The following is a 13,196-nucleotide window of genomic DNA, read 5'->3' on the forward strand; positions in this document are numbered from 1 at the left end:
AGCTTACGGAATATCAGATAGCAATATGTGGCTGAGTTCATCTTTACATTCTCTATCCTATTCTATAAATCGATGTCTCTCTTTTTGTGCCAGTACCATACTGTTAGTATCACTATTGACTTATAATATAATGTGAAGTCTGATAATGTATTGCCTCCAGATTTGTTTTTATTTCTATGAATTGGATTGACTATTGGGTTTTTTTTTGGGGGAGGGTGGGGTTGGCCAGGGCTGGGTTGGAACCCGCCACCTCCGGCATATGGGGCCGGTGCCTTACTCCTTTGAGCCACAAGTGCTGCCCGACTATTTGGGGTTATTTCTGGTTCCACATGAAATGAATTATTGTTTTTAAAAATTCTTCAAAGTATGATATTGGTGTTTGATGAGGCTTTCATTAAATCTGTAGGTTGCTTTTGGCAGTATAGAAATTTTAACAATGTTGACTCTTCCCAGCTACGAGCATAGTAAGTCCTTCCATTTGTTAACATCTTCTGCTATTTCTTGCCTCAGGGTTTCATACCTCTCTTCATGGAGATGTTCTACTTCCTTCTTTAGATGTGATCCCAGATATTTCATCTCCTTTGGAGCTAGTGTAAAAGGTATAGATTCTTTGACTTTTTTCTTGGCTTGACAGTTATTGGGCATACATGAAGGCTGCTGGTTTGTGAGCAAATGATTTTATATCCCAAGAAGTTGTTATTTCCCTTGATTACCTCTAAGAGCTTTGTAGTTGATTTCCTGAGGTTTTCCAGGCATAAATATCATGTCATATGTACAGAAAGTTTGAGTTCCTTTTTGCCCCTTTGATCTTCTGTTGCCTGATTTCGATGTTTAGGACTTCCAGCACTATGTTGAATAATAGTGGCAAGAGTGGGTATCCTTGTCTTATTCCATATCTGAATGGAAATATGTTCAGTTTGATTAAATTCAATATGATATTTGCTGTGAGTTTGTTGGAGATGGCCTCTATCAGTTTATGAAATGTCCCATCTAAGCCTATTTTCTTAGGCATTCCTTTCATTTTTTTTATTTTTTAAACAGAGTTTCACTTCTTTGCCCTAGGTAGAGTATCGTGACATCATAGCTCACAGCAACCTCAAGTTCCTGGGCTAAAGTGGTCCACTTACCTCAACATCCCTAGTAGGTGCAACTACGGGTGTCCATCACAATGCCCAGCTATTTTTCAGAGCCGGGGTCTGGCTCTTGCTCAGGCTGGTTTTACACTTGTGAGTTAAAGCATTCCACCCACCTCTGCCTCCAAGAGTGCTAGGATTACAGGTGTGAGCCACCACACATGGCCCTTTCTTAAGCATTCTAATCAAGAAACGATAGTGGATATTGTCAAAAGTCTTTGCTGCATTTAGAGAATCATATGGTCATTGTCTTTGATTTTATTTATATGATGAATTATATTTATGGATTTACATATGTTGAACCAATCTTGCATCTCTGGGATAAATCCTACTTTATCTTGATGTACAGCTTCTTTAATGTGTCACAGTATTCTGCTTGCTCAGATATTATTGCAATTTTTGCATTGATATTCATTAATGATACTTATCTATAGATTCCTTTTCTTTGCTGGGTCCTTTTTTGGTTTTGGGATCGGGGTGATATTTGCTTAGTGGGATGAATTAAGGAGGACTCCTTCCTATTCTGTTTTGGAATTGATCATGCAATATAGTTAGTAGTTCTTATTTGAAAGTTTGGTAGAATTCCGGTGTGAAACCATCTTGTCCAGTGCTTTTCCTTTTTGGAAGATTTTGTAGAGTTGACTGTGCACAGAGTCTCACACCTGTTATCCGAGCACTCTGGGAGGTCATAGCTGGTGGATCACCTGAGCAAAGGAATTCCAGACAATCCTGAGCAACAGCCAGACACCCCTGCCCCCACTAAAATAGAAAAATGACCTGGGCATTGTGGTGGGTGCCTGTAGTTCTAGATACACTGGAGGCTGAGGCAAGAGGTTCACTTGAGCTCATGGGTTTGAGGTTGCTGTGAACTATGACACCATAGCTCTTTACCAAGGGTGACAGAGTAAGACCCTGCCTAAAAAAAAAAGAAAGAAAGAAAAAGAAAAAAACGTTTTCATCTGGTATGCACTGGTAGAGGTTTGTAGAAATCATGTGTACATTAGGATTCACCCAATATCACAGCTATGTTCTGACTCCTCAACAGTGAGCCACGACTGGTGGAGCCATTTCAGTAACCTGAGACTTTTCAAGGCCATCATGCTAGCCTGATATTTTCATAAACCAAAGAGCTGGGAAAATGTGAGGTGATCCTGTTTGTCCCATTGTACTACAGAGGAAAGATTTTCTTTCGTCCACTACAATCTCTGAAGGCAATTGTGAATCTTCCCTTGTGAAGCGCACTTGGCCATGTGGCCTTTGAGGTAAACAGTTTGACTTACACCTAACTGAAATCACTGTTGGGGAAGATTCAGCATGAACTCATTTCATGTGCCTTCAAAGAAAGAAAATTACATGATTGTCTATTGTATATTAGACTTTATTGCACATTACAGGGCAAGCTACAGTAACATTCTAAGGTGAATAAATTATTATTTACTGTGTAGCATTCTTTTGTGATTTTAAAAATGTTTTCTTACTTTAGGGAATTTAGAAAGTGACACATTATTTGATGAGTGAGGCTAAGGCACTACTTTCAAATCTTTGTACTGGCTAACAATCTCATGATCACATAGTTGGCATACACACTCTGCTAATGACTTGGGCTAACTGGTTCAGGGTTCAAATGACCCTGGCTTCTTGTACCATGCTCAGGTCCTTGTGCTCATGTTTCATTAATGACAAGCATTGACACAAGGAGACAGAAGGAGACCAGGTCAGAGTGGCTCAAAAGCATCATAAACCCATTATTACCTCATCAAATTGGCACTCTGATTTTAAACAATCATTTACTTCTTTAGATTTCAAATAAACAAAGTGAATGGTTCCTAAGATTTTGTGGTTAAGTATCTTCTTTTATTTTCTTGGTAAATAAATAAAATGCTATTTAATTTAATGAACAACAAAAACATAAAGAGAAAACTTATAATTAATACATAATGGCTTGATAAAGTCTATAACGGATCATAAGAAAATAAATTACAGTAGTAAAAGGACTTTGAAATTTAGAAATACTGACATTAAGGAAAGATCCTGAAAGAAAATTCAATCACATAGAATTAAAACTATCAGTATATTTGTGAAAATTCAATCCCATAGCAGGAAAATAAGAATTTTAAATAACATACTTATGTAACATAATTTGATCATTCACTTATATTGGTACATGATAATATTTATACTCAGGATAATAGCAAGTAGATCACAGACTTGTATTCTTCTAAGGATATGAGTTTATTGTGGGTTTTTTTGGTACAAAATCAGCTTTATTTGTCACTTATTCACCTTATCTCTATTATGCCATTTTGGCGTCCACAGTGACAGTCCCCTGGAAGGTGTATTTAGCCCCTGTCACCCACCCACTATGATCACTAACCACAGAACCTGAGTCCAGAATTCGCAGGGCTCAGAGGGATGGATACAAGCTGCAGGCAGGACTGTTGGGGCTTCGCCTGGGGTCTGGCACTCTCCACCCACAGCCCACCAGCTTGGGTGCAGCTGCCTGCCTGTCAGAGTCCATAGCATTCCCAGGGCTGGGCTGGGGCAGCCCTGCCATTCTACAGCAGAAGCAGAGGTGACAGGGCAGTGGGAAATCCACATGGGTGTAAGGCCGTCAAGTCTCAGAGACTTCCCTCACTTAAGACTGGGTCTAGACAAGGCCATGTGTGGTAGGTGGTAAGCCTTGAACTGTAGGTGGAGGGGCCTAGGATCCTTTCTGGTTCTGCTACTGACTTGCTGGGTGGCTTTAGTCAAGTTGTTTCTTGTACATTGATTGGTCTGTTTCCTGGCTGGCATTGCCAGCGAAGTCTCTCAGGAAGTCCCACCATTACTCAGACAGGTACAAAGTCTGCCACCTGTACTAATCATGACAGTGGCTCTATGCTTCAGAGGGTGCTATGTGCCCACAGTTGGTATAGTGTCTTTCCCTACACAGCTGTGTCTGGTGCTCCCTTCTTAGAACTGGGGAACCCCACAAGGATACTCTTGGTCACACCATATTTAAAGGTCAACTCAAAACTTTTAGATCCTGAAGAATCTCAGTGCCCAACTTGCTGCCACTCCTGCCAAGCAACACCTGTTCTGAGAGGTTCTCTCGACAATGGAGGAAATGGGGTAACTTTTGCATGTTTTGGCCTAGTTTGGATACTGTATACTGACTCTCTCAAGAAGTTTTAAAACTGTGTTTTGGCTTCAACAGCCATAAGAGAAACAAAACTATATTTTTCACTTTCATTGGTCATGTATTTAATGCCCTCTATCTGGGCTTTAAACAAGGTTGCCAACATACTTTTTTAGGTTATCTCCATATACAGTAAAAATGAAATTGTAAGACAATCTTTTCATTTTTATCCTTCTTTTTCCAATCTCATCATCAATTATCAATGTGCTGTGGTTGGATATACAAAAGAACTACATGGATACGTCCTTCTCCATTTTTAGAATGTAAGCTCCCTAATGCACTCATCTTCCTAATACATATAGCAAAAAAGCAGTAGATATATTAAATCTTTTATTCATTGAAATAAGATGAATCAATGAAAGGAAATACAGATTTAGACAATCATCTAAATTGTATATGGATAGCAAACAAGCATTAAAAATGAGTACTTTATTTAACAATTATTGAGCACCAATACAGTGCCAGGTTCCATGTAGGATGTAACGGTAAATTAAAAAATGTATTATCTGATCCTTTTGCAGTTCATGAGTGTGATGATTGGATTTTCATGCACTGCATGAGATGTGCCTCCTACAAATCCAAATCTTGAGGAAGGTTGACCAGTTCTCCATTTGTACTCCTGTTCTTGTTTGCTCTGGTGATGTTTCTAGTTTCTGCTCCAAGATTTGAAGTTCACAGCTAGAACTGCATTCCTTAAAATGTCCTCAACTAAAGCTGTAGTAAGCGTCTCCTTTTCCAATTTTCTCTAAATATGTTGATCTGGAGTTGGTAATCTTTGTCTAAATTTCTCATTTACTCTTGGATTAGCTGAGATGTGCCTGGTACCCACCAGGGAGGCGACTCCACTCACTCACTCCCCCAAAGTTTCTCAGGCAGGATGTGCAGCTACCACATCAGACAATTCCCCAGAGCCTCCCCACCTGGGGCTCCCCCACTGGCTAAGGTGCGTGCCCCCAAAGACCAGCATGGCACAAGGGCAGGGCCAAGGATCTTCTTGATAAGCTGATGAATAGGGTAAGAAATATTTATTTATTTATTTATTCTGAGGCAGAGTATTGCTCTATGGCCCTTGGTAGAGTGTCCTGGTGGGCTAGGTTTTCTTGTTGCGTGACCGGAGATGCGAACTAGCAGCAGCTTTGCTATAGGTGTAAACTTGCTCCTGTAATTATTAAGTCAAGAAACAGACTATACGCAGTTAGATGAGATGAAATGGCATGTAGCAAAGTTCTTTATTCCAAGTTTAAGTTTTATACTCTTCTAGTCATGTACACACTTAATCTATTATCTATTAGTCTCATCATTATCTTCTTTTACCTATTTGAAATTTAACATGAAAGGAAATTTAACAGGAAAGGAAATATTTTGTTATTATATCAATACAATCGCTTTGTAGTCTAAACATTGACTAATTTCCGAGCAAGGCACAAAGACGAAAGTAGCCACAGGGGAGCAAAGTTAATAGAAGAATGTCTTCAAGCATTCACTCAGTTTACTCAGTATGAAGTAATGACTGTGTCCTTCCTTCAGGGCAGAGTATCTATAGACCTCTGACACTATGTTATTAACACATGTCAACCCTCTGGCCCGTATCTCTGAGGAAGAGCAGCATGCCCTTTGATCTCAGGCTTCACGGGGTGTACTGCTTCAGAGAAAAGGCCTAAGGAATAATTACAATTCCAAAAAAGCCTAATTCTGTGAGTAACCCGGGGGGTCCAAATCTCTTAGGCCTCTAGAAGAAAAGTAAGTCATTTTAAACTCATACTCAATTTACTTTGTGTGCTTGACGTAGGATATGTTTATTTCTGAATATTATCCTACATTTTCTTTTTTCTTTTATTTCTTTGTTTTTCTTTTCTTTCTTTTCTTTTTCTTTTTTTTTTTTTTTAGACAGAGTCTTAGTATGTCTCCCTTGACAGAGTGTCCAGGCATCACAGCTCACAGCAATCTCAAACTCTTGGGCTTAAGTGATTCTCTTTCCTCAGCCTCCCAGGTAGCTGGGAATACAGGCATCCGCCACAACACCCAGATATTTTTGGTTGCTGTTGTACTTGTCATTGTTGTTTGACAGGTCCCAGTCTGGGTTCAAACCCACCACCACCCAATGTATGTGGCCAGCTCCCTATCCACTGAGCTACAGGTGCCCAGCCTACTAGGTTTTCTATTTTTAGTTTAGAGGGATCTTACTCTTGCTCAGGTTGGTCAGTAGTTCTGATCTCAAGCAGTCCACACATCTGAGCCTCCCAGAGTGCTAGGATTACAGGTGTGAGCCACTGTGTCTCCATAGAAAGATTTTTAAATGCATACATATACACATACAAACAAAAATTAAGAAACTTGGACAAAACCTATGATGCTATCTCTACAGAGCACCCAGGGAACAGGAGATCTGCCTTTTCCACTTTCACACATATACGTGATTCTAGTGTTATCCATCACTGAAATCAGATCTGAACCCTGCCTAAAAGTCTCCAATGCATTCCCTTTCAATTACAGTCCAAAATAGTCACCAACCAAGGCCAGCAGTGCACAAGATCTTGCTACCTTGCCCTCATCACTTACTGCTTTCCTCCTCAGTAGTTGTATTCCAGACACATGGAAGACCGTTACTTTCATTCTTTTTCTATCCTCCTTTCCTTTTCCTTTCTTGGAGAAGTCAGTTACGCTCCCATTTTCAGTCCTTAATGGCTCATTCCCCTAGGCTCTGCCCTCACCTGATGACAAATGACATGCATTCATGGGAGGTTGTAGTAGAACTGACTTAGGTGTGTAGGAACTGCATTCAAAATATTTTTTTTTCTTCTTTGGCACTACTGTGAGTGGGATAGAGTCCTTAATTATTTTTTCAACTTGACTATTGTTGGTATATATAAAGGCTACCAATTTATGAATGTTGATTTTGTAACCTGAGATGCTGCTGCATTCCTTGATCACTTCTAAGAGTTTTGTAGTAGAGTCCCTAGTGTTTTCCAGATATACAATCATATCATCTGTGAAGAGCGATTTGGGAGTTTATCTAACAAAGGACATGAAAGATCTATATAAAGAGAACAATGAAACTCTAAGAAAAGTGATAGCTGAGAATGTTAACAAATGAAAAAATATACCATGCTCATGGCTGGGAAGAATCAACATTGTTAAAATGTCCATACTACACAAAGCAATATATAATTTCAACGCAATCCCCATTAAAGCTCCACTGTCATACTTTAAAGATCTTGAAAAAAAAATACTTCGTTTTATATGGAATCAGAAAAAACGTCAAATAGCCAAGACATTACTCAAAAATAAAAACAAAGCAGGAGGAATCATGCTACCAGACCTCAGACTATACTACAAATCGATAGTGATCAAAACAGCATGGTACTGGCACAAAAACAGAGAAGTAGATGTCTGGAACAGAATAGAGAACCAAGAGATGAATCCAGCTACTTACCATTATCTGATCTTTGACAAGCCAATTAAAAACATTTAATGGGGAAAAGATTCCCTATTTAACAAATGGTGCTGGGTGAACTGGCTGGCAACCTGTAGAAGACTGAAACTGGACCCACACTTTTCACCATTAACTAAGATAGACTCTCACTGGATTAAAGATTTAAACCTAAGACATGAAACTATAAAAATACTAGAGGAGAGTGCAGGGAAAACCCTTGAAGAAATCGGGCTGGGTGAGTATTTTATGAGGAGGACCCCCCGGGCAATTGAAGCAGCTTCAAAAATACACTACTGGGACTTGATCAAACTAAAAAGCTTCTGCACAGCCAAGAACACAGTAAGTAAAGCAAGCAAACAGCCCTCAGAATGGGAGAAGATATTTGCAGGTTATGTCTCCGACAAAGGTTTAATAACCAGAATCCACAGAGAACTCAAACACATTAGCAAGAAAAGAACAAGGGATCCCATCGCAGGCTGGGCAAAGGACTTGAACAGAAACTTCTCTGAAGAAGACAGGTGCGCGGCCTTCAGACATATGAAAAAGTGCTCATCATCTTTAATCATCAGAGAAATGCAAATCAAAACTACTTTGAGATATCATCTAACTCCAGTGAGACTAGCATATACCACAAAATCCCAAGACCAGAGATGTTGGCGTGGATGTGGAGAAAAGGGAACACTTTTGCACTGCTGGTGGGATTGCAAATTAATACATTCCTTTTGGAAAGATATATGGAGAACACTTAGAAATCTAAAAATAGACCTGCCATTCAACCCTGTAATTCCTCTACTGGGCATATACCCAGAAGACCAAAAATCAAATTGTAATAAAGATATTTGTACCAGAATGTTTATTGCAGCCCTATTCATAGTTGCTAAGTCATGGAATAAGCCAAAATGCCCATCGATCCATGAATGAATTAATAAATTGTGGTATATGTACACCATGGAATACTATGCAGCCTTAAAGAAAGATGGAGACCTTACCTCTTTCATGTTTACATGGATGGAGCTGGAACATATTCTTCTTAGTAAAGTGTTGCAAGAATGGAAGAAAAAATACCCAATGTACTCGCCCTTACTATGAAACTAATTTAGGACCTTCATGTGACAGCTATAACCAAGTTACAACCTAAGAATAGGGGGAAGGGGGAAAGGGAGAGGAGGGAGAGGGGAGGTAGGTGGAGAGAGGGGAATTGATGGGATTACACCTGCAGTGCATCTTACGAAGGTATATGTGAATCTTAGTAAATGTGGAAAGTAAAGGTCTTAGCAAAATAACTAAGAAAATGCCAGGAAGGCTATGTTAACTAGTGTGATGAAAATGTGTCAAATGGTCTATGAACCAAGTGTATGGTGCCCCATGATCATACTAATGTACACAGCTATGATTTAATAAAAAAATAAAATAAAAAATAAAAATAAATAAATAAAAATAAAGACTGCAATAAACTACAAAAAAATATTTTTTTTTATTGAGACAGTCTCATTCTGTCACACTGGGTTGAGTGCCTTTTCTTTATTACTCACAGTATGGTTAGATGTTTAAGCTCACTCAGTCCACCTGCCTCAATCTCTCAAATAGGTGGGAATACAGGCATATGCCACAAAGCCCAGTTGTTTGTTTTCTATTTTTAGTAAAAAGGGGGTATTACTCTTCTTCAGGTTGGTTGCAAACTATGGAGATCAGGAAATCCTGCCAACCCAACCTACCAGAGTATTAAGTATTAAAGAAATTTTCATCAGCTTCACTGAGGTGCAACAGATGAATTTTAATGGCCCTATATATCAGAATATAACTACATGTACGGAAATTCTGAAAGAACTCTGCTGTACTGTTAAGTGTAACCTCCTACTTCAGTGGCTCTGTCCGGTTTTGTCAGCTGTGTTGCTGCTTGAGTCACAGTGCTGCAGATTATGGGTGATGATCAAATGTGATTTTCATTAATTCCTTCCACAAACATTTGTAGAGCACCTGCTATAATGCCAGACTTGCTCTTAATGCTGATACACCATGAAACACATACACAGACAAAAGCTCTGGTCACACGGACCTCACATTCTATTGAATGTGAAAATAAAGAAATATCTTCTCTAGTGACTGAGAAAATAAAATTGATAGATAGATACATATCATGACAGTCAGGCTACACAATAAACTAAGCAGGGAAGGAGGGAATGGAAATGGAGCGAGGAGAGTGTGGGATTGGGACCTTCCAGTAGATTGTGCAGCTAAGGCCTCTCTGAGAAAGTGACATAGGAGGAAAGGCCTGAGGGATGTGAAGGGCCAGCTGTGGAAGTCTGGAAATGGAAGTTGCAATGAGAGAGTGTCCTGAGCTTCCTACTGATTATTCCCAATAATTTTTTTAGTCACTGGTGAACAGTAATGTCCACCAAAAGTTGATGCAAGAGGTGCTATGTTGCTCTCCTTTGGCAGATACATTTGGGTGAGTTTTAGGAGCATATTTACCTTGAGGATTCAAGCATATAAGACATGGTTTAATAAGTGTGATGCTTAGAATAAATTGAGGCTAATCCAGGCATAGTAAATTTGTATGCTTCTATAACATGGATCTCTTTGCATATGCATCTAAACAGGTAATTGCAGTAACCTCCTACTTCAGTGGCTCTGTCCGGTTTTGTCAGCTGTGTTGCTGCTTGAGTCACAGTGCTGTACAAAATCCCAACTATTGTGTGAACCAAGTGCCAGGAAACTCAATTGTCATTAGAATCAATAAGGCACAAGTGGGAGAACATTTCTCTCTCAGCAAATGAAGGGCTAACAAGGTACCTATTCCATTAACATCAGGGACAACAGCTTAAGTGAGCAGAAAATGCTGATTGGTATGTTTGAATACAAGCCTGGAACCCAGCACATTACTATAGTCACTGCATGGTCATAGTTTATGACATCACAATGGCTTTTGCCCTCTGAAATCCAGAAGGGCTTAAAGGTTAGGTTGCTTCATGCTAGGAGTGTGTAGTGGCTGGAAGGGTTTATTGTTGTTGTTCTTGTTGTGTTTTAAACAATTGAATAGTGGGTTCTTTCTGCACACTAAATTCCTCTTTAGTAAAGTTGCTTTGTATCTGTGGCAAACATGTTGAAGAACACTTTCTTTTCTTTTCAGGTTATGCATTTGTAAGAAAATTGAAGAGTGTGGTTTGCACCTACTGCTGCCCTGCAATGATGTGGACCCAGACCCCCAAGCACAAAGATCAGACAGGGATTTCACATACCTGACAGGTATGTAATGCCTTTCTCAGTTCACCTTTCACTGTATTTTACTCCCTTCTCTAGAATAGGCTTGTCTTTAAAGGTAGTTGTCTCACTGAACTTCCTCTCTTAATATCTGTTGAGCCAGTGTGTCCACTAGTCTACTCAATAGCTCCAATTATTTATGATAATCATGAGAGTGCTCCCTCAGAGAATGGAAATATCAGCCTATCTGGAAAGATTCAACATTCCTGACCTCAGTACCAGGGATGTCCAATCCTTTAGTTTCTCTGAGCCAATAGGAAGAAAAAGAGTTATGTTGGGCCACTTATTAAATACATAAACACTAATGAAAACTGATGAGCAAAAAATAAACTTTGGGTGCATAATTTTTGTGATATACACCACCATGGAAAAGCAAAAAAGTCCTCACATAATCCATATGTGGCCTAGGGGCCTGTGGATTGAACACTCCTCAAAGCCCCAGAATAGGACATTTTTAAACTAGAGCCCAATGACTTTTTAGAAGCATGACTGAAATATTTGCACCCTCTGAAAGGCCGAGGTGGTTTATCTGCTGAGCTCAGGAGTTTGAGAGAAGCCTGAGCAACACCGAGATATCCCCATTCCCCACCTGTCTCTACTATAATAGAAAAACTATCTAGGCATTTTGGTGGATGCCTATATTTCCAGCTAGGCAGGAGGCTGAGGGAAGAGGATCACTTGAGCTCATGGGTTAGAGGTTGCTGTGAGCTATACACCATGGCTCTTTACCCAGGGTGACAGAATAAGACTCTGTCAAAGAAAGAGAGAGAGAGAGAGAGAGAGAGAGAGAGAGAGAGAGAGAGAGAGAGAGAGAGAGAGAGAAAGAAAGAAAGAAAGAAAGAAAGAAAGAAAGAAAGAAAGAAAGAAAGAAAGAAAGAAAGAAAGAAAGAAAGAAAGAAAGAAAGAAAGAAAGAAAAGAAAGAAAGAAGAAAGAAAGAAAGAAAGAAAGAAAGAAAGAAATGAAAGAAATGAAAGAAAGAAATGTTTTCATCCTGTTTGCCAATGTCCTGACTTCTCAACAGTGAGCCAAGAGGGTGGGGTCATTTCAGTAACCTGAAACCTTTCAGGGCCATCGTGCTAGCCTGATCTTTTCATAAACCAAAGAGCCAAGAAAATGTGTTTGGCGCCTTATACTGCAGAGGGAAAGACTTTCTATCATTCTCCACTGTAATCTCTGAAGGCAGTTGTGAAACTTCTCTTGTGAAGTGCACTTGGTCATGTGGCCTTCAAGGTAAGCAGTTTGACTTATACCTAACTGAAATCAGTGTTTGGAAAGATTCAGCATGACCTCATTTCATGTGCCTTCAAAGAAAGAAAACTACATGATTGTCTAATGTATATTAGTCTTTACCGCATATCACAAAGTGGCTCCCCTCCACAGTTCATCTGGGCAACCAGAGGCCTGTGAAGGGAAGACAAGGACAACTCCCCAAGGAATGAATGGCCCTAACCTCCCAGCTATAGTTCAGTCTCTTGAAAATAAAGAAAAACAATGAAAAGGACCCTGGGTATTTGCTTTCTTCTGGTTTATTGGTATAAATAGGAAAGTTTAAAATACTTCCAGGTTTCTCTAAGACTTCAGCTAATTGTAACTAATTGTAATGCAAAAGTTTCAAAGTGTCTCTCAACTCTGATTTGTCACGAAGTTTATTATTGTTGCCTTGCTAACCTTTAGGAAGGAAAGGGAGGTTGGATAACATAGCATTTAAGACCTGCTCAAGACAGAAAGCTTATTTACCTATTAGTGGGGATTTAATAAAAGCCTGTAGAAATTATAAAAGGTTAAATGTGCAAGCACCACACAGCCATTTTCTCCAGGGCAGGGCACATCCCCACTTTGGTTTATACTCTGGGGCAGGCACAGAAAAGGGGCAGAACTTGCATCAGGTGGGACCAGGCTTCCTGATACCTGATTTCTTGGGCTCTGCTGCCAGCAAGTAATAAGCACAGGAGAACCAGCGGGTACTAAGTGCTACCCTGGTAAGAGTGGCTAATTCCAGACAAGGGAAGGGGCTGAGGAGGCCACTGTCCTCAGGGATTCTTCCCCAAGCATTGGAAGAAAGCTTCCTTTAGTTTGGTCAGAAGGCTTCTTGGGTTGGTCAGAGGATGCTTTGGCAACCCAGGAATACAGGGTGGGGTTGATTAAAATGCTGGACATTAGTTCTTTCCCACAGATGGGTAATGTTCTCTC

The 13,196-nt window shown here is 39.8% G+C and overlaps 1 non-coding gene across 1 annotated transcript; it reads left to right on the top strand.

Moving 5' to 3' along the window:
- Window positions 1–4,820: 4,820 nt before the first annotated feature.
- On the top strand, window positions 4,821–4,928 carry LOC128578907 (small nucleolar RNA U13). The gene has a single exon (XR_008377996.1). It is a non-coding gene; the product is annotated as a small nucleolar RNA U13 (small nucleolar RNA).
- The last annotated feature ends 8,268 nt before the right edge of the window (window positions 4,929–13,196 follow it).

This window comes from Nycticebus coucang, chromosome X (assembly GCF_027406575.1).
Source record: "Nycticebus coucang isolate mNycCou1 chromosome X, mNycCou1.pri, whole genome shotgun sequence".
In the NCBI taxonomy this organism is placed as follows: domain Eukaryota; kingdom Metazoa; phylum Chordata; class Mammalia; order Primates; family Lorisidae; genus Nycticebus; species Nycticebus coucang.